Below are 23,183 nucleotides of genomic sequence, written 5' to 3' on the forward strand. Positions count from 1 at the left end.
AGCGACGTGTGCAGACTCATTATTCTTGTAATAGAGCTTTACAAGCAGAGCGCGATCCTCCATTGAGACAGTCATGGCGCACGTCGCAGACGCGAAAGGAGGAAACACCGTTTACCCGGCGTGTTTATACCAACTTAAAAAAAAAAAAATTGTTCAAATTGCTCTAAGCACTATGCGACTTAACATCTGATGTCATCAGTCCCCTAGACTTAGAAGTACTTAAACCTAAGTAACCTAAGGACGTCACATACATCCATGCTCGAGGCAGGATTCGAACCTGCGACCGTAGCAGCAGCGCGGTTCCGGACTGAAACGCCTAGAACCGCTCCGCCACAGCGGCCGGCTATACCAACTTCAATGGATCGTGTGCATGACAGGTATTTTCATTTCCATATCGATCAATTTTCACATTATTTTTTCTTCTGCCCTACGTTTTCCCCCTTCTCCGATAATATTCCGTTGCAATTTGACGTTATTCTGACCAGTGGTGTTATTTATACAGTGTTTTGAAAGTTTAACTGTAATTATAATCACCCTGTATATTACGTAAGCTTGCAGTTCTCCTCCTCTCTTTCCGTTCACAAGGTACGCACTCTTTGCCCGCTAGCCAGCGACTGACTCATGCCGCAAAGGAGCTTTGCAGTTCGACCGCCAGATCCACCTTTTCTATTCCCTCCTAGCCAATTCTGTTGCGGAGGAACTGCTCCCTGAATTTTGTGTGATTGCAAACCTACTCTCCCAATGCAGGGGCCAGCACTGCAATCAAAATATAACATTTTCGTTATTTTACACCACATTATTTTTAACATTACACCCATAGATTAATTACAGTTACATAAACTATCGTAAATCATGAAGAAAAAATTTATGTGGATGATACATCAAAGAGCGTTGTTGTATAGAAGTCACATTAAGTGAAAACAAGACAAAGAAGTTAGATAAGACTATTATAAGTAATATCGACTAAAGTGTTACAATGTGTCCCACCAAAGCAAAGTAAAATCGTTGAAAAGTCATCCAGCCGGCTTGAAGATAAGACAGTTAATATTTTTTTTTCCCTGCCTCCATGCGCGTTGCCCGGCATCGTTCAATACACCGGTCCTCGTCAGATCGCCGAATTTAAGCAACATTGTACGTGACCAGTACTTGGATGGGTAGCCACATCAGTACATCGCCACGTGCTGTTCGCTGCTTTCCCTTTGCCTTTACTGGTGAGAGGAGGGAGGGTGGTGGTGTAAAGCTATCAATTACCGGTCTTTGCACCAATGCTCTGGATTGTACTCCAAACCTCTCTGCAGTGCCTCATGAAGTGAGACCATGTGACATTGTTGATGACGATCCGTCCGTCGGATGTTTGTTCTCGCGGTCCCCATGGTTCTATTTGCGAGGAGTAACCTACGAGGGGCGTTTGAAAAGACCGTACAAAAATAAAAACTACTTACATGTTTGGGGTAAACCCTTTTTATTTTTCGACATAGCATCCTTTTAGACTTATACAGTTCGTCCAACGCCGTTCTAATTTGTTGATCCCTTCCGAATAATAGGAATTGTCCAAGTCTGCAAAATAGCTGTGAGTTGCTGCAATCACCTCCTCGTTCGAATAAAATCTTTGTTCCACCAGCCATTTCTTCAAACTGGGGAACAAATAGTAGCCCGAGGGAGCCAAGTCATGAGAATAGGGGGGGGGGGGGGATGTGAAACGAGTAGGAATCCTATTTCCATTAATTTTGCGACCACAACTGCTGAGGTGTGTGCTGGTGCATTGTCGTGATGAAGAAGGACTTTTTTGCGGTCCAATCGGCGGCGTTTTTCTTGCAGCTCGGTTATCAAACGGTCCAGTAACGATGAATAAAATGCACCTGTAATAGTTTTACCCTTTTCCAGATAGTCGATGAGGATTACCTCTTGCGAATCCCAAAAGACAGTCGCCATAACCGTTCCGGCCGAAGGACTGGTCTTTGCCTTTTTTGGTGTAGATTCTCCCTTGGAAACCCTTTGTTTAGATTGTTGTTTGGTCTCAGGAGTATAGTAATGTATCCATGTTTCATCCACAGTGACGAAACGACGCTTAAAGTCCTGCATATTCTTCCTGAACAGCTGCAAACCATCCTTGCAACACTTCACACCATTCCGTTTTTGGTGAAGTGTGAGCAATAACGGAACCTATCTTGCGGATAGCTTTCTCATGTCCAAATGTTTATGCAAAATATTAAGAACCTGTTCATTCGAGATGCCCACAGCACTAGCAATCTACGCACCTTAACTCTTCTGTCATCCATCACCATATCATGGATTTTATCAATGATATCTGAAGTCGTAACCTCCACAGGGCGTCCAGAACGTTCAGCATCACTTGTGCCCATATGGCCACTCCGAAAATTGAAACCACTTATAGACTGTTCTAATCGAAGGTGCAGAGTCACCGTAATACTTATCAAGCTTCTCTTTAGTCTCCTGAGGCGTTTCGACCTTTCATAAAATAATGTTTAATCACCACACGAAATTCTTCTTCGTCCATTTGTTGACAATCACCCGACTTCCTTGATTCACACGAATGCCAAACACAAAGAAATAGACAATACGGCAGATGTGCGTTATTTCCAAAGATGCCACTAACTAAACATGACCTCGATACCGCGCTGGTGGTGCCATCTCTCGGACTTTGCACGGACTATTCAAGCGCCCCTCGTAGGTGCCGGCCACTGGATTTCACCCTCTGCGTGCTCTCATCACCATCCATCACAAACATGACACCAAACTACACACACGTACACGCGCACACACACACACACACACACACACACACACATTACAGTAACCTACACCTATCAGATACACAGAAAAATCTGCCCTTCGGGGTCTTCCAGCCAGCAGTGCCAAACAATTTACTTTTTACCTCCTTCAGTGTTCAGAAAATGGTCAGATAATAACTTTTGATTCTCACAGATGAATATTCGTTTGTGATAAAACTGTGGGTATCTCCCTTTACCTGCAGTACTACTGCGAAGAATATAACGTTGCTGCTTAATTGTTGATTATATCTTGTAGGCCTACGCAGTCCCAGTATCGATAGTCGCCTGTCTCGAGAGCTCAAGGCGTAGTCGTTAGACTCATGTGTTAGCTGTCAGGGTGTGAAAAATGGTAAACATTAGTATCTGAGAAAAAACGGTTAAGGCTTTCATTACAACAGTTATGTAATTTACACGTGTGAACAGCTTCAGTACCAGTGAGATAGTAAGAAAAGTGAAATTTCAGCATTCGCGTGTCATATCGCGAGATCATCAGTCAGGTACGCCATGCACTCGTGAAAAATTATTGTTGGCATTGTTAATTAAGAGATATGTGTGGACTAGTAAACAATCTGAGCAGTGTGTTTTGCGCATTTGTGTTGCTAGTAACCGAACAGAGTGACTAAAATGCACGACAAAAGATTTCTTGTACTCCAAACAGACCACGAGCTACTACTGTGTGATTAAATCAGTTCTGAACAGTGCAGCCACGTTATTGTGCCTTACTGGCAGAATGCACTTGCAGCTGTCCGAGATAGTTGTGGTCTTCCTTGTGTCAATGTTCCCTCAAATGTAGCTAACTAATGAAGATTGGGGATTAAACTTTTCTTGATTGTGGCAGCATCAAGAGAACTGGCGCCGAGGTTGCGTCGTAGGCATACGCTCATAAATTATCTGGTCCAGGAAAGTGTGTATTACGTAATACGGAGTGCAGCAGTCACGTGTGCGATTACGCGTGGTTTAAATTCCTGGGCCGCTTGCAGTCTCGGTTATCAGGCCTTCTTCCGCACCTATATTAGTCAAACAGTCAGTTCCCTGAAGCTACCGAAGAATTAAAGTAATTCATGCAATCGTCTCTCACTGTGAAAGCTTCGTATGACACATCCCCTTTCTGTCTCGCTGTGACGTGTAGAATGCGGCACATCGTCAATCTCCAAAACAACCTGCGAGGCAGATCTCCCATGTCCCGAGAAACAGCACGGCCGAAATCCGTCCTCTCGCGGGACGAGGCAGCTAACGTCACGTCGTCGTGGACGCAGACGACAAATCCTGCCTCACGAGACACGGCACCCGCGTCGCAAGGGACGTGCTGGTTAGCGCGATTTGCGACAGTAGTGCTCTCCTGCGGCAGCGTGCAAAATTCCTACGTCTGTTGTTCCATGTGTAGTATTCATAAACAAACACTACAACATCCATGAATATGCTGTAAGACGAACGGGGAAGTTCCATGTTCTGTCTGTAAGGACATCAGCTTACAAAACTTCACAAAATCGGACAAAACTGAGTGTTGTCAGACAGCGTACTTATATTTACATAACATCGAATGTTACAGAAAATATTTCTATTAATTTAATTAGGAAGTCCCACAACATTCCAGAACACGCGAAGTAAAAAATGAAAATCGATAAACAAATAAAACTACAGCAAGATGCGAACCCGCTACATATTGTTTCGTAACTCGACGCTACGCTGGACTCCTACGGCAAATGATCTTGTGTTTTATGTTACGATTTTCTTAAGGTTTTACTCGCCAATGTTAGTAACTGACATTTAATTACAGCAAATCCTACCAAAATAAAGCGTTTTTAATGAATCTCTGATGTTTCGATGCCTTAAAACAACACGCGAGCTCTAATAAGAAAGCCGCTCGGGGTGGCCGAGCGGTTCTAGGCGTTACAGTCTGGAACCGCGCAGCCACTACGGTCGCAGGTTCGAATCCTGCCTCGGGCATGGATGTGTGTGAAGTCCTTAGGTTAGTTAGGTCTAAGTAGTTCTGAGTTCTAGGGGCTGATGACCTCAGAACTTGAGTTCCTTAGTGCTCAGAGCCATTTGAACCATTTTTTCGAACTACTGCAATACAGCGAGCGCCAATACTGCCAGCTAAATAAAATATTCTAACTACTGAAGGCACTAACTACTGATAGGCATAGTTAGCAAATGAAAGATTTTGATAGAGAACAAACAATGTGTTTACCTTATCAGTTCATGACATCCAGTCTTACAAATTTCGTTTTTCTGACGGACACACGTCCAGATCGTCCGCTCTCAAAGGTCTGCCACCTCTCTCTCCACATCCACCACTGCTGGCGGCTCACCTCCAACTGCGCAACGGTACGCGCTGTTCACATCCAACTGCCCAACACTACAATAGCAAATATTCCAACAATGCCAACCAGCCAGACTGCACACAGCACAGTCAGTGATTTTCATACAGAGCGCTACGTAGGATGTAAGTTATAACTCGAAACCCACGAGATATGAGCTTCAGCTAAAAATGACAAGTAGAATATGGCGTCTTGCAATTTCTGCTTGTGACGCAGAGAGCGTTCTTGCTTCCTATTCGTTCTACTTACGTGGTCCGTTCCCGAAATATCGTAGAACTTAGTTTGTGTTCAACGTGAGAAAATGGCTTCTCAACGTGAAATACTAGGAAGTGACGTCACAAAACTCGTACAGCTCCACGTCAACGTTAGCCAACACGTCCCGCCTGAGGACGGCTCCAGAGAGATTGTGACTTGTGAGAACGGTGGACCGATACCCGTCATGGCGGCTACCCGCGTAGCCGTGCTGTTAAGCGGGCGGTTGTCACATCAGGGGACGAGTGACAATACGGAGGCCGGTGTGGAATCTAAAGCTGGATTCCGATGAGGTGGGCTGGTTACAGTGGCAATGTACTGGCGTGTTTCATCGATGCGGAAGGGACCGCGCAGGCATGCTGTAGGTGAAGCTGTACACACGTTGCCTAGTGTTACTGACTGCGTTGGTCGTTAGTCCCTCGTTTCCAGGACTGGTAGCAAGTGAGGCAACCGATTGCATTTATAATGCAGTTTTGAACATAGCTGTCTTTCAGCGGCCCTATATGTTTCAACGGAAAAATAACACACACCCCAGGTTGCAAATAACTGTTTAATACACTTACCTACGTTTCGACACCTCTAAGGAGGTTTTCATCATAACGAAAATTTAGAAGCGGCAATGTAACTTTACGGTTTTAAATTTTCGTTCTGATGAAGGCATCCTTAGAGATGTCGAAACCTAGGTAAATAACAATATATAAGTTATTTCTCCACTGGAACTTATTATTGTTACTCTTACATTGCTTTTACGAATTTAAAGAAGTTTTATAGCGTAGCTTCGTACTTTCTTGTTTAATCGTGTAGGTTTTGGTAATATATTAATCATGCTATAAACAAATGCTTCACTATTTAGTTTTTTTTAAAGTAAAGAAAGGGACATTTCCGTAAACTATGAAGACAGATGGCTATTAATTAATTCTTTCGATTGCAAAGGTAGATGGTGATTCGTAAAGTAAAAATATTCAATCGTAGAATGGTTTATCATAATTTCTTTACAAAACGCAGTTCACCGTTGTTATAACAAGCTGCCTACCAAAAATAGATGACGCCTTCAAATGGTGGGGGAAACGAAATGAAACTTTACAGATTCGAAGGGTAGCAGAAAAAACACTCTTGATTGCACAAGATAGGTTTATTTAAACTTCACATAAGACGCGTTTCACCTGCTTTAGGTATCATCAGACAACCTACGAAAATTACAAACTGATACAAGCATAAATTGCTGTTACAGACAATAATACATAAATAAGTTAAAAATAACAGAAGGAAGACAAACAGAAATTGGACAAAGGAGCGCAGGGCCACATTTGTGTTTCATGGGGTGCTGAAGGTATAAATTTCAGACTCGTAAAATACTGCACCCATTGTGATACGGTACGGTTTCATCATGGGTAAGTTATCATCGTTACAGTCAGTTTTCCGGTGATGGGTTGCTTATGGCTTCGGTGCTTCACATTTTACTAAAACTTTTTTAGCTGCTTTTCTATTATTATTAGTGCCGATTCGTTTGCCAAAGGTGCGTTAACCTAGCCATTGTATGGGTGTATTTTGAACTCGTGAGCTTTTTCAACTCGCTGAATTTGGACAACATGATTGTGGAGATGAAGCAGCGATTAGTATGATTAATCAATTATTCAAAAACAGTCTTAATCGCAAATGCGATTAAGACTATTTTTGAATAATTGAATTCACTGAATTTGGCTATTTGCCTATCTTAGGTACCCCTTGCATGCCTTAGTAGCTTTCCTTTTTCCTACTATCATTACCTTTTTCTCGTGTTGCTTCTAGGTGATATAAAGAAGCTCTTTGGAACTCCTAATCACGTTTGACATCTCGGATACAAGTACGAAGAATTTTGTTGATAATGCAATGAGGCATCGACTGTGGCTATTTGTCTGTTACTTCCCGATTCTATGGGAGTTTTAACTACGTTCGACGTCTCTGTCACGATTAGCAAGAGTTTTTATCGATAAACTCAGTTATGGTGCAATATTTATACCCCTCATCACCTCCTGAAACACAAATGTGGTCCTGTGCTCCATAGATGCAGTTATTTTTAATTTATTCACTTATTATTGTCTTTATTAGCAATTTATGCTTATATCAGTTTGTAATTTCCCCATATTGTCTGATGATAACTAGAACAGGCGAAACGCGTCACATGTGAACATTAAATAAACTTATCTTGTGCAACCAGGACCTTCTTTCTGCATCTAAAGATCTGTTACGATGGCTGTTCCATTACCACCGCGGTAGTGATGGGGTGGAGTGATTTTGATCCGAAGGGTATGCTGTTATGTTATTTCAGTGGTTACTGAACCGAGTCAAATGAATCAAGTACTTGACATTACGAGACCACTCCAACGAAGCCGTTTATGCTGTAGTATTAATGGCGGTCTATGGACGGGACGGTATTCCCTACTCCAGACGCTGTTGGTCTCCATCCAGTGGTGTGTATGTCGCCGGATGTTGCACGGAGTCTGTTACTTGTTCCCAGGTGGCAGGTGCAGATGTGAATGGGTTACGATGTGCTTGTTACACAATACGGCGAACCTCCCTTGTTGTGGTCAGACATGGTCGATCGGAAACCTTGTTGAGTATGCCTGCCGTCACGTTCCCAAGCACTCCAACATCGAGCCACTGTCGCGTCCGAATCCCTCACAAATCTGGATATTGCACCGATTCGGCCAAAGAGTAACCGACAATGAGGACACTTCTACATTCTGTAAGGTGTTGATAACGCTGTCTCCACGAGTGCACGGCATCTCCGCGTCGTTCAATCATGACTCATTATATGACTCTGTTGACGTTCCTTACATACCACAACACGTCTGGTAATAACATTAAGCACGAACAACACGAATTCACTCTGGTGGATATTCAGCATATGGCTCTGTTGACGTCCCTTACAAACCATAAGACGCCTGGTAATAACACTAAACATGAACAACACACGAATTCATTCTACCAGTCAAAGAAAATTGCAGCTCTAGTCATTTACATACGGCGATAGTATGAACCTGTATGAAGTCACATAGATATCCGACAATTTCTTTCCTGCTTATCTTAATTACACTACTAGCCATTAAAATTGCTACACCACGAAGATGTCATGCTACAGACGTTAAATTTAACCGACAGAAAGAAGATGCTGCGATATGCAAATGATTAGCTTTTCAGAGTATTCACACAAGGTTGGCGCCGCTGGCGACACCTACAATGTGCTGACACGAAGAAAGTTTACAACCGATTTCTCATACACAAACAGCAGTTGACCGGCGTTGCCTGGTGTAACGTTGTTGTGGTGCCTCGTGTAAGGAGGAGAAATGCGTACCATCACGTTTCCGACTTTGATAAAGGTCGGATTGTAGCCTTTCGCGATTGCGGTTTATCGTATCGCGACATTGCTGCTCCCGTTGGACGAGATCCAATGACTGTTAGCAGAATATGGAATCGGTGGGTTCAGGAGGGTAACACGGAACGGCGTGCTGGATCACAACGGCCTCGTATCACTAGCAGTCGAATTGACAGGCATCTTATCCACATGGCTGTAACGGATCCTGCAGCCACGTCTCGATCTCTGAGTCAACAGATGGGGACGTTTGCAAGACAACAATCATCTGCACGAACAGTTCGACGACGTTTGCAGCAGCATGGACTATCAGCTCGGAAACCATGGCTGTGGTTACCCTTGACGCTGCATCACAGACAGGAGCGTCTGCGATGGTGTACTCAACGACGAACCTGGGTGCACGAATGGCAAAACGTCATTTTTTCGGATGAATCCAGGTTCTGTTTTCAGCATCATTATGGTCACATCCGTGTTTGGTGACATCGCGGTGAACGCACATTGGAAGCGTGTATTCGTCATCGCCATACTGGCGTATCACCCGGCGTGATGGTATGGGGTGCCATTGGTTACGCGTCTCGGTCACCTATTCTTCGCACTGACGGCACTTTGAACAGTGGACGTTACATTTCACATGTGTTACGACCCGTGGCTCTACCCTTCATTCGGTCCTTGCGACACCCTACATTTCAGCAGGATAATGCACGACCGCATGTTGTAGGTGCTGTACGGGCCTTTCTGGATACAGAAAGTATTCGACTCCTGCCCTGGCCAGCACATTCTCCAGATATCTCACCAACTTTAAACGTCTGGTCAATGGTGGCCGAGCAACTGGCTCGTCACAATACGCCAGTCACTACTCCTGATGAAGTGTGGTATCGTGTTGAAGCTGCATGGGCAGCTGTACCTGTTCACGCCATACAAGCTCTGTTTGACTCAATGCCCAGGCGTATCAAGGCCGTTATTACGGCCAGAGGTGGTTGTTCTGGGTACTGATTTCTCAGGATGAATGCACCCAAATTGCGTGAAAATGTAATTACATGTCAGTTCTAGTATAATATATTTGTCCAATGAATACCCGTTTATCATCTGCATGTCTTCTTGGTGTGGCTATTTTAATGGCCAGTAGTGTATAAGAATCAAGAAAGGCGCGGTTTTCTCAGCCCATCCGTTTTACTCCAAACTGACGTCACTTTCCTAGTATTACATTGTGAAATTTTTCCAGCGCTTCCGGTCATCTGCTGATATTTCTTAGTCAATTTGTTTCCAGTGATATTTTTTATCCCTAACAACTCTACAGGCTGTAGGAATGACAGGATCCTTCCTGAAATATGTGGTTTTTTCTGGTTAGATAAGGCGAAAGCTGGTTAAGCAAAGATGTAACTCCTTCTTTAGTTTTCTGATAATATTGAAAGAGGAAAAGTGTGTCGCAAATGAGCACGAAAATACTCATGATAATATATTTCGTTGTAGATATCGTGCATTTAGAATGTTTAAGTCGTCTTTTCTCCTTGTTGTCGGGGTGGCCGTGCGGTTCTAGGCGCTACAGTCTGGAACCGACCGACCGTTACGGTCGAAGGTTCGAAGCCTGCCTCGTGCATGGATGTGTGTGATGTTCTAAGGTTAGTTAGGTTTAATTAGTTCTAAGTTCTAGGCGACTGATGACCTCAGAAGTTAAGTCGCATAGTGCTCAGAGCCATTTGAACCAGCCAACTTCATGAGTATAAAGAGCTAGTTGTGTTTCACAAGAACGATTTTTTCTGAATTCGTGCTGACTATGTGTCAATAATTCGTTTTCTTCGAGGTACTTCATAATGTTAGAATATAGTATATGTTCCAAAACCCTACTGCAAATCGACGTTAGTGATATAGGCCTGTTATTCAGCGGATTCCTCCTACTTTCCTGTTTGGATATTGGTGTGACTTGAGCAATTTTCCAGTATTAGGTAGGGATATTTCAGTGAGCGAGTGGTTGTATATAATATGGAGCTATTTTATCAGCATAATCTGAGAGGAACCTGACTGGTATACAATCTGGACTGGAGGCCTTGCCTTTATTAAGTGATTTAAGCTGCTTAGTTACTCCGAGGATAATTACTTCTATGTTTCTCATCTTGGCGGTTGTTCTTGATTGGAATTCAGGAATATTTACTTAGGTTTCTTTGGTGAAGGAGTTTCGGAAAACCGTGTTTAATAACTCTGCTTTAGTGGCAGAATGCTCCCTGACACAGAATCATCTGTACTTCCACCCTCTCAAACTCGCCTCTTCCATTACTATACAACTTTTCCCGTTGTGAAACCGAGCAATTGAAAGCCAAGCTCACCTTCTTTCTGGTCGTCCTAACCCTCTTCTACCCTTGGATCTGTTGTCGTAGGTTTTCCATGGTATCCGGCTTCATCCATAGGTAGCAAACGATCATGCCATACTTTTCTCTACTAATGGATCCTTTCTACTATCCCCTGAATATGAAGCTCCTCTTATATTTCACTGTTTCTTTTATTCTACCAAAGGTCTGTGATTTCTGCAGCATGAGTCTCCGTAGCTGTTTCGTCGTATAAGTACATACTTCATATCCATAGTGCAGTAAAGATACGTACATAGTGTTCTAGAATTTAAGTACTGTCTCTTCTCTAGTTATGTTCAGGAATGTTCTCTCAATCGTATGTAGTTTCTTTTCAGGGTCATTATTATAAGCATAAGAGATATCACAGCCCAGACAGCTGATTATATGGGTTTATTCGCGACAATGATTTTAGCTCTAAGAAGTTCTCTTCCTCAAAAGGCTCCAGTCACATTAATGTGACCGCCGCCTATCTTCGACGTCAACGTGTAATAAACACTGAGGCAGGAGGTAACAGCACTGGCAGTGGAAGGTATATTAAGCGCGTCGGAGGACGTGAGAAACACTGCAGTCGTTGCAATGCGGAAACGGGCATGATGATTGGCTTTCGAGCCAACGTTGGAAGCATTTCCGAAACGAGTAGGTTTGTGACTCTTCTCTTGGCACAGTGGTTAAGGTATAGTGTGCATGGCAAAATGGCGCTCTCCAAAGCCAGTGCGAGGCAACTGTGGTGCACCACGGGTCATACATAACAGGGGTGAACGACGGATGTGGAGATATACACTCCTGGAAATGGAAAAAAGAACACATTGACACCGGTGTGTCAGACCCACCATACTTGCTCCGGACACTGCGAGAGGGCTGTACAAGCAATGATCACACGCACGGCACAGCGGACACACCAGGAACCGCGGTGTTGGCCGTCGAATGGCGCTAGCTGCGCAGCATTTGTGCACCGCCGCCGTCAGTGTCAGCCAGTTTGCCGTGGCATACGGAGCTCCATCGCAGTCTTTAACACTGGTGGCATGCCGCGACAGCGTGGACGTGAACCGTATGTGCAGTTGATGGACTTTGAGCGAGGGCGTATAGTGGGCATGCGGGAGGCCGGGTGGACGTACCGCCGAATTGCTCAACACGTGGGGCGTGAGGTCTCCACAGTACATCGATGTTGTCGCCAGTGGTCGGCGGAAGGTGCACGTGCCCGTCGACCTGGGACCGGACCGCAGCGACGCACGGATGCACGCCAAGACCGTAGGATCCTACGCAGTGCCGTAGGGGACCGCACCGCCACTTCCCAGCAAATTAGGGACACTGTTGCTCCTGGGGTATCGGCGAGGACCATTCGCAACCGTCTCCATGAAGCTGGGCTACGGTCCCGCATACCGTTAGGCCGTCTTCCGCTCACGCCCCAACATCGTGCAGCCCGCCTCCAGTGGTGTCGCGACAGGCGTGAATGGAGGGACGAATGGAGACGTGTCGTCTTCAGCGATGAGAGTCGCTTCTGCCTTGGTGCCAATGATGGTCGTATGCGTGTTTGGCGCCGTGCAGGTGAGCGCCACAATCAGGACTGCATACGACCGAGGCACACAGGGCCAACATCCGGCATCATGGTGTGGGGAGCGATCTCCTACACTGGCCGTACACCACTGGTGATCGTCGAGGGGACACTGAATAGTGCACGGTACATCCAAACCGTCATCGAACCCATCGTTCTACCATTCCTAGACCGGTAAGGGAACTTGCTGTTCCAACAGGACAATGCACGTCCGCATGTATCCCGTGCCACCCAACGTGCTCTAGAAGGTGTAAGTCAACTACCCTGGCCAGCAAGATCTCCGGATCTGTCCCCCATTGAGCATGTTTGGGACTGGATGAAGCGTCGTCTCACGCGGTCTGCACGTCCAGCACGAACGATGGTCCAACTGAGGCGCCAGGTGGAAATGGCATGGCAAGCCGTTCCACAGGACTACATCCAGCATCTCTACGGTCGTCTCCATGGGAGAATAGCAGCCTGCATTGCTGGAAAGGTGGATACACACTGTACTAGTGCCGACATTGTGCATGCTCTGTTGCCTGTGTCTATGTGCCTGTGGTTCTGTCAGTGTGATCATGTGATGTATCTGACCCCAGGAATGTGTCAATAAAGTTTCCCCTTCCTGGGACAATGAATTCACGGTGTTCTTATTTCAATTTCCAGGAGTGTATATAGGTGCACAGAGGTGCAACCATTGAGCAGCTGACCACCAGTGTGAACCAAAGTGCTACCAGCAGTGTCTCCCCAACGACCGTTCAGCGGCAGCTGCTGCGTATGGGCCTCAGCAGCAGTCTCCTGGTCCAAGCACCCCTGCTGACTGCTTTTCTTCTGCGATGAAGGCTGGAATTAGCACGCCAGTACAGTAAGTGCGCGACCACTGCGTCCATCGGACAGATTGTTGCTGTCGTGAACGGCGTGAAACGTCTGAAAGCAAACACTCCTGCCGGGGGGGGGGGGGATGTTTTCGTGGGACACCCTGGGTCATCTCGCCGGGCAGAGTGGATCAAGACAAGAATGCATCTACCTTTGGGGACCATGGTCACCCCTACATGTAGGTTCCTTTTCCTCGACTCCATGGCATCTGCCAGCAGGACCACGCAACGTAACGCATTGTACGTGTGAGGTTCAAAGAGCACCACCATGAGTTTACAATACTCCCCTGACCACCAGACTCCTCGCTTTTACACAAGCGCCAAATGAACTCGTACAGGCATGCGTATTCAAATACAGAGATATGTAAACAGGCAGAATACGGCGCTGCGGTCAGCAACCCCTGTCTAAGACAAAAAGTGTCGGGTGCAGTTTTTAGATCGGTTACCGCTGCTACAATGTCAGGTTATCGGAGTCTGAACGTGCTGTTATACTCGGCGCACGAGCAGTGGGACACAGCATCTCCGAGGTAGCAACGAAGTGGGGATTTTTCCTTACGATTATTTTACGAGTGAACCGTGAATACCAGGAATCTGGTAAAACATCAAATCTCCGACATCGCTGCCACCGGAAAAAGATCCTGCGAGAACGGGACCAATGACGACTGAAGAAAATCATTCAACCCTTCCGCAAATTGCCGCAGATTTCAATGTTCAAATGTGTGTGACTTCCTAAGGGACCAAACTGCTTAGGCCATCGGTCCCTCGACTTACACGCTACTTAAACTGACATACTAAGAACAACACACACACCCATGCTCCAGGGATGACTCGACCTCCAACGGGGGCCGCACGGACCGTGACAAGCTACCTTACACCGCGCGGCTAACCCGCGCGGCCACATTTCAATGCAGGGCCATCAAAAGTGTCAGCGTGCGAACCAGCCAACGAAACATCTACACCATATACATATACATCTACATGATTACTCTGCCATTCACAATAAAGTCCCTGGCAGAGGGTTCAAAATGGTTCAAATGGCTCTGAGCACTATGGGACTTAACTTCTGAGGTCATCAGTCGCCTAGAACTTAGAACTACTTAAACCTAACTAACCTAAGGACATCACACACATCCATGCCCGAGGTAGGATTCGAACCTGCGACCGTAGCGGTCGCGCGGTTCCATACTGTAGCGCCTAGAACCGCTCGGCCACCCAGGCCGGCCGCAGAGGGTTCAATGAACCACCTTCGAGCTGTCTCTCTACTATTCGACTCTCGAACGGCGCGCGGGATTAACGAGCACTTAAATTTTTCTGTGCGAGCCCTGATTTCTCTTATGTTATTGTGATGATCATTTCTCCCTATATAGGTGGGTGCCAACAGAATGTTTTCGCGATCGGAGGAGAAAACTCGTGATTGAAATTTCATGAGAAGATCCCGTCACAACGAAAAACGCCTTTGTTTTAATTATTGCCACTTCAATTCACGTATCATGTCTGTGACACTATCTCCCCTATTTCGCGATAATACAAAACGAGATGCCCTTCTTTGAACTTTTTCGATGTCATCCGTCAGTCCCAATCGAGAATCAGTCGGACTTCTTGTCAGGGCTGTTCGCGCCATGTATCCTCAAGCGAGACACCTGTCTCAGCTGGCCGCGTCACTGCAGTCGGCGTGCTGCCACATATCTGGCGGTACCTTCCAGAGCTTCGGTGACTCTCTTCTTGCGTGTCTCGCAGCTGTCCGAACAGCAATACATGGTTATTCAGCCTCTTGACAGAGAGTCACATTAGTACGACTGGGCAGTTCATACCGTTTTGTCCTTATTTGTAAGGTTGTTTCTCGTATCTGCTACAATAAGCTGGACATCTGCAAAAAAGAGTGACTGCACTACTCTGCGCAGTCAGCTACTGACATCACGGTTAACAGGCATCTTCCATTAAATTTTTACATTTATTGACAATGGCGTTCATACATACAGGGTGGTCCATTGAAACTGACTGGGCCAAATATCTCACGAAATAAGCATCAAACGAAAAAACTACAAAGAACGAAACTCGTCTAGCTTGAAGGGGGAAACCAAATGGCGCTATGGTTGGCCCGCTAGATGCCACTGCCAAAGGTCAAACGGATATCGACTGCGTTTTTTTTAAAATAGGAACCCCCATTTTTATTACATATTCGTATAGTACGTAAAGAAATATGAATGCTTTAGTTGGACCACTTTTTTCGCTTTGTGATACATGGCGCTGTAATAGTCACAAACGTATAAGTACGTGGTGCCACGTAACATTCCGCCAGTGCGGACGGTATTTGCTTCGTGATACATTACCCATGTTAAAATGGACCATTTACCAATTGCGGAAAAGGTCGATATCGTGCTGATGTATGGCTATTGTGATCAAAATGCCCAACGGGCGTGTGCTATGTATGCTGCTCGGTATCCTGGACGACATCATCCAAGTGTCCGGACCGTTCGCCGGATAGTTACGTTATTTAAGGAAACAGGAAGTGTTCAGCCACATGTGAAACGTCAACCACGACCTGCAACAAATGATGATGCCCAAATAGGTGTTTTAGCTGCTGTCGCGGCTAATCCGCACATCAGTAGCAGACAAATTGCGCGAGAATCGGGAATCTCAAAAACGTCGGTGTTGAGAATGCTCCATCAATATCGATTTCACCCGTACCATATTTCTATGCACATGGAATTGCATGGCGACGACTTTGAACGTCGTGTACAGTTCTGCCACTCGGCACAAGAGTAATTACGGGACGATGACAGATTTTCTGCACGCGTTCTATTTAGCGACGAAGCGTCATTCACCAACAGCGGAAACGTAAACCGGCATAATATGCACAATTGGGCAACGGAAAATCCACAATGGCTGCGACAAGTGGAACATCAGTGACCTTGGTGGGTTAATGTATGGTGTGGCATTATGGGAGGAAGGATAATTGGCCCCCATTTTATCGATGGCGATCTAAATCGTGCAATGTATGCTGATTTCCTACAAGATGTTTCACTGCATGGCAGGATGACGATGTACTTCCAACATGATGGATGTCCGGCACATAGCTCACGTGTGGTTGAAGCGGTATTGAATAGCATACTTCATGACAGGTGGATTGGTCGTCGAGGCACTATACCATGGACCGCACGTTCACCGGATCTGACGTCCCCGGATTTCTTTCTGTGGGGAAAGTTGAAGGATATTTGCTATCGTGATCCACCGACAACGCCTTACAACATGGGTCAGCGCATTGTCAATGCATGTGCGAACATAACGGAAGGCGAACTACTAGCTGTTGAGAGGAATGTCGTTACACGTATTGATAAATGCATTGAGGTTGACGGACATCACTTTGAGCATTTATTGCATTAATGTGGTATTTACAGGTAATCACGCTGTAACAGCATGCGTTCTCAGAAACGATAAGGTCACAAAGGTACATGTATCACATTGGAACAGCCGAAATAAAATGTTCAAACGTACCTACGTTCTGTATTTTAATTTAAGAAAACCCACCTGTTACCAATTGTTCGTCTAAAATTGTGAGCCATATGTTTGTGACTATTACAGCGCCATCTATTACAAAGCGAAAAAAGTGGTCCAACTAAAACATTCATATTTCATTACGTACTACACGAATATGTAATAAAAATGGGGTTCCTATTTTTAAAAAACGCAGTTGATATTCGTTGGACCTATGGTAGTGCTATCTAGCGGGCCAACCATAGCGCCATCTGGTTTTCCCCTTCAAGCTAGATAAGTTTCGTTCTTTGTAGTTTTTTCGTTTGACGCTTATTTCGTGAGATATTTGGCCCGGTCACGATCAATGGACCACCCTGTATATGTTAAATAATGTTCGGAGGGAGGGGGGGCCGTTAAAAGTCGCTCTTTTATGACTCCTTATGCGATTCTTCTCATTCGTGTACCAACGGTTGAGCTCTGAATTGGCCTTAATGCTGAGGAATGCCATTCCCTCCTGAAATTTGCCGTAACTTAGATCTCAAAACCCAGTCGAAGACTTTGTAAAAACATTAAAATCAAAAGAAGGAGACCAGTTCTTTCCGATCCGTTGTTCTTGCCTCAGAGAAAAGCAAGCACGTGAATAGCGGAATGTATCAGTTCCTTAGCGTAGGGACTCGTTGACAACTACGACAAGAAAAATTTCCAGTTTTAATATTCCTCGTTTGCAACGATATCTCGTTTCAGAAAAAAAATATGTACCTCAGGAGTACGGCGAAGCATTATTAAGAACTGTAAAATTCTAATTATTTATTTCTTACACTATCAGCCTTGTTCCAACTGTTTCTAATTTATTTGGAGAGATGTCCATTGCTATTTAAAGGGTCAATCCTCCTGCCACTTTGGGGAAAAAGAGACCTGCTACTTTCTGGCCCCGTTTGCTCGTAGTCAAACGAACCCCTCCTCTTCCTACCCCCTACTCCCCTTGCCTAGTTTGGTGGGATATTTTAAACATATAAGATATAGTTCGTCTAAAATTAGTTGCGACTGTTGACGTTTGGCTCAGCGGAGGGGACGTGACGCCGTTGCCCTGGTAACACCAATGGCGAGCAGGCTTTCCCTTCCACGCCACCAGCGCTTCGGTTGCTAAAGCGCCTATGTTGCCACACCATGGATAAACGTTACCACGTGGTGTCGCGCAATAGATGCATACTCTCGTTGGAGCGTGGTATTTTCTGGCGGCTGAAGTGTTATAGCGTCATCAGGTATTGTGAACAAGTGTCTCGTGTTGGATTTGTATCAATAAAAACAGCGCACCACGTCTGAAAACACAAGATGCACAATGAAAGTGGACGATCAGGAACACATTCTATGGCTTTGAAAATAATGTTCTGCTGCAAAATATTCCTCCGAATTCGACAATAATAATGGACAATGCGCCGTACCACTCTGTTGTGATGGATAAAGCTACAACAATCCAGTGGATGAAAGCGGATAATTCGCTCTGGGTACAAAGAAACGTTGCACTGGATAAAGTTGAACGTAGCCTGTATAAGGCCAAGTTAATGGAACTTGGGTGCTGTACAAGCCAAAAACCCCACAGTGCTTCTAAGGCGTCTTGTCCCGGTTCGTGCGGCGGGCCCCGTTCGAGTCCTCCCTCGGGCATGGGTGTGTGTGTTGTCCTTAGCGTAAGTTAGTTTAAGTTAGATGAAGTAGTGCGTAAGCCTAGGGACCGACGACCTCAGCCGTGTGGTCCCGTAGACCTTACCACAAAATGTTCGAAATTTTTTCCCACGGCACCAGGCCGACAAACTGGCTGACGCCAAAGGACGTAGTTTAATCAGGCTTCGTTCGCATCATGATAATTTAAATCCGACTGAGGATACGCTGAGCGAGGCTAAAATACTGAAAAAGGAAGCCATTTGAAACGTTGTACCACAGGACAGGTCTCGTGTTGTCAGCCGTACCAAGAAGATAGTTGAGGAGAAATGGATTCACGAAGGACTGTGACGAGTTTTGAGTAACACGTAACTTCTCTTGTTGCCATGTTAAAATCTGCTTCTTTTCTCGAAACAGAGCATAGTTTACAAATATTCATCTCCAGAATGAGATTTTCACTCTGCAGCGGAGTGTGCGCTGATATGAAACTTCCTGGCATATTAAAACTGTGTGTCGGACCGAGACTGAACTCGAGACCTTTGCCTTTCGCGGGCAAGTGCTCTACCATCTGAGCTACCCAAGCACGACTGACGTCTCGTGCTCACAGCTTTACTTCCGCTAGTACCTCGTCTCCTACCTTCCAAACTTCAATATCCTTTCTTTCAGGTGTGCTAGTCCTGCAAGGTTCGCAGGAGAGCTTCTGTAGAGTTTGGAAGGTAGGAGACGAGGTACTGGCGGAAGTAAGGCTGTGAGGAGGGGTCGTGAGTCGTGCTTGGGTAGCTCAGATGGTAGAGCACTTGCCCGCAAAAGGCAAAGGTCCCGAATTCGAGTCTCGGTCCGGCACATAGTTTTAATCTGCCAGGAAGTTTCAAATATTCATCTCACTAACATTCTAAGGCAGCTGAAATTGCGACAGAATCATGAAACAGTATGTTATTAAACTAGTAAATGAGGACAAGTGAGGTCAGCATTTTATTCTGGAAATGGGCTGTTTCATAAACAGCTCATTCCCAGAATAAAATAAACGAGTAATTTCACTTACATAACAAAATTCACAGCAGTTCTCATTTCACCAGCTATAGATGGTCCTTAAATATTATATTATTTCACTGAATAAAATCTGTTGTTGCTCGATTATCGCGGCGGATATGAAAGTTTCACATATTAATCATATGACAAAATACTATGCTGTTTGCGTGCTATCATTTGCCAAAATCTATTAGGAACATTACATATGTAGATTGTAGACAGTTGGGAATGTGGGTCTCACGGGAAGCGTGATAGGGATAAGTCCCTGAACTTGCGCTCTCCATCTGTGTTCTCGGTGGCTCAGATGGATAGAGCCTCTGCCTTGTAAGCAGGAGATCCCAGGTTCGAGTCGCGGTCGGGGCACACATATTCAGCTGTCCCCATCAAGGTACATCTACATCTACATCTACATCTACATCTACATCTACATCTACATCTACATCTACATCTACTCCATACTCCGCAAGCCACCTGACGGTGCGTGGCGGAGGGTACCTTGAGTACCTCTATCGGTTCTCCCTTCTATTCCAGTCTCGTATTGTTCGTGGGAAGAAGGATTGTCGCTATGCCTCTGTGTGGGCTCTAATCTCTCTGATTTTATCCTCATGGTCTCTTCGCGAGATATACGTAGGAGGGAGCAATATACTGCCTCAATCTTCGCTGAAGGTTATGTTCTCTAAACTTTAACAAAAGCCCGCACCGATTTACTGAGCGTCTCTCCTGCAGAGTCTTCCACTGGAGTTTATCTATCATATCAGTAACGCTTTCGCGATTACTAAATGATCCTGTAACGAAGCGCGCTGCTCTCCGTTGGATCTTCTCTATATCTTCCATCAACCCTATCTGGTACGGATCCCACACTGCTGAGCAGTATTCAAGCAGTGGGCGAACAAGCGTACTGTAACCTACTTCCTTTGTTTTCGGTTGCATTTCCTTAGGATTCTTCTAATGAATCTCAGTCTGGCATCTGCTTTACCGACGATCAACATTATATGATCATTCCAATTTTAAATCACTCCTCATGCGTACTCCCAGATAATTTATGGTATTAACTGCTTCCAGTTGCTGACCTGCTATTTTGTAGCTAAATGATAAAGGATCTATCTTTCTGTGTATTCGCAGCACATTACACTTGTCTACATTGAGATTCAATTGCCATTCCCTGCACCATGCGTCAATTCGCTGCAGATCCTCCTGCATTTCAGTACAATTTTCCATTGTTACAACTTCTCGATACACCACAGCATCATCTGCAAAAAGCCTCAGTGAACTTCCGAGGTCATCCACCAGGTCATTTATGTATATTGTGAATAGCAACGGTCCTATGACACTCCCCTGCGGCACACCTGAAATCACTCTTACTTCGGAACAACACCTGTCGGCTGCTGAGGGTTTCAATTAATTATCATTTATTCTAGAGAAGCTGTACGGTCATCAATGGTATCTGTTCTTCCGAGAACAGTTACTGTCTTCATATTTGCCAAAATCTTGTTTCGATGCCTCGAATAGTTTATTTGGTAAAAGGGATTTATAACTATTTCTTTCTGGCTTTTACGCTGGCGCGTGCTTTCATGAAGGAGTGGTTTACGTACATTCTATTTTCAAAATGGTTCAAATGGCTCTGAGCACTATGGGACTTAACTTCTGAGGTCATCAGTCCCCTAGACTTAGAACTACTTAAACCTAACTAACCTAAGGACATCACACACATCCATGCCCGAGGCAGGACTCGAACATGCGACCGTAGCAGTCGCGCGGCTCCGGACTGAAGCGCCTAGAACCACTCGGTCACAGCGACCGGCATTCTCCCTCCAAGTTTAAATAATAATTCCATATGTATCTACATTTCATATGAAGCAACATATGACCTAACACGCACGAAACGCAAATTCATAGCGACCCTCATTTTTCACTTCAAACTTTAAGAATTTCTTGCAGTAATATCGAAACATCACAATAACTATGAGCATTAACGAAATGATATGCAGTTCATTTTGAAGCTGACGAATTAACCTACAAGATGTGAGAGGATCAGATTTTTTAGCTGATAGTTTCTTTACAGTCGTCTGAGGAAGATCGCAGATCGGCCAACTTCCGCGGCTTACTGTTTATGCAGTCAGCTGCTGACGCGCTCAACACACGCTGGCAACTACGCTTCCCTCCACTCGTTCCGCTTTGAACTGTCAAAAGTCGCAACTAATCTTTATCGCACTGTGGTGAATGAAAGGTGACAAATGACGGGAGTGTCGCGTGTTATTAGTGACCTTTACGTAAGTGCTATTCATGGGAGACTGTTGAACAGTAGTTAGTGATGGACAGTTTTTTTCCGCCCTGTTACGTGCTGCCTGGGAGGCCGCTTTTGTTTCTGGGTAATTTGCCTAATGAGCCGTATCCTGCCTGGTCGCCCGCTGGGGAGATCGCAGCTGCGGCTACTCCCTCGGACCTCTCGTCATGGCGTTCCCTGCTCATCGTAGCGTTCTCAAATTTCCCCGACATCAAGCTGGAATACGTCTAACAACATAGGTACGATAAATTACACGTAGATTCATCTTTTTTATTTTATTTATTTACTCCTCAAGTTCCGTTGGACCAGATTGAGGAGCAAATCTCCAAGGTCATGGAACGTGTCAGTACATGAAATTACAAGATAAGAGTAATAACAGATAAAAATAAATGTTCATGAACCTTAAAAAAGTCAGTCCATAAATTTAAGTAAACGCTATCAGCAATACAATAAAAACCAGCTTAATTTTTCAAGGAACTCCTCGACAGAATAGAAGGAGTGACCCATGAGGAAACTCTTCAGTTTCGATTTGAAAGCGCGTGGATTACTGCTAAGATTTTTGAATTCGAGTGGCAGCTTGCTGAAAATGGATGCAGCAGTATACTGCACACCTTTTTGCACAAGAGTTAAGGAAGTCCGATCCAGATGCAGGTTTGATTTCTCCCGAGTATTAACCGAGTGAAAGCTACTTATTCTTGGGACTAAACTAATATTGGTAACAAGATACGACAATAAGGAATATACGTATTGAGAGGCCAATGTCAAAATACCCAGACTCGTGAATAGAGTTCGAGCCGGCCGCGGTGGTCTAGCGGTTCTGACGCTGCAGTCCGGAACCGCGGGACTGCTTCGGTCGCAGGTTCGAATCCTGCCTCGGGCATGGGTGTGTGTGATGTCCTTAGGTTAGTTAGGTTTAAGTAGTTCTAAGTTCTAGGGGACTTATGACCTTAGATGTTGAGTCCCATAGTGCTCAGAGCCAATAGAGTTCGATAAGAGGTTCGTGAACTAACACCACTTATTGCCCGAACCGCCCGTTTCTGAGCCAAAAATATCCTTTTAGAATGAGGATAGTTAACCCAAAATATAATACAGCGCATGAAAATAAGCAAAGTAGACTAATTTTCGTGTCGAACTATCACTTACTTCTGATACCGTTCGAATAGTAAAAATGGCAGTATTAAGTCTTTGAACAAGATCCTGAACGTGGTCTTTCCACGACAGCTTACTATCTATCTGAACATCTAGAAATTTGAACTGTTCAGTTTCACTAATCACATG

The sequence above is a fragment of the Schistocerca cancellata genome, chromosome 3 (assembly GCF_023864275.1).
Source record: "Schistocerca cancellata isolate TAMUIC-IGC-003103 chromosome 3, iqSchCanc2.1, whole genome shotgun sequence".
In the NCBI taxonomy this organism is placed as follows: domain Eukaryota; kingdom Metazoa; phylum Arthropoda; class Insecta; order Orthoptera; family Acrididae; genus Schistocerca; species Schistocerca cancellata.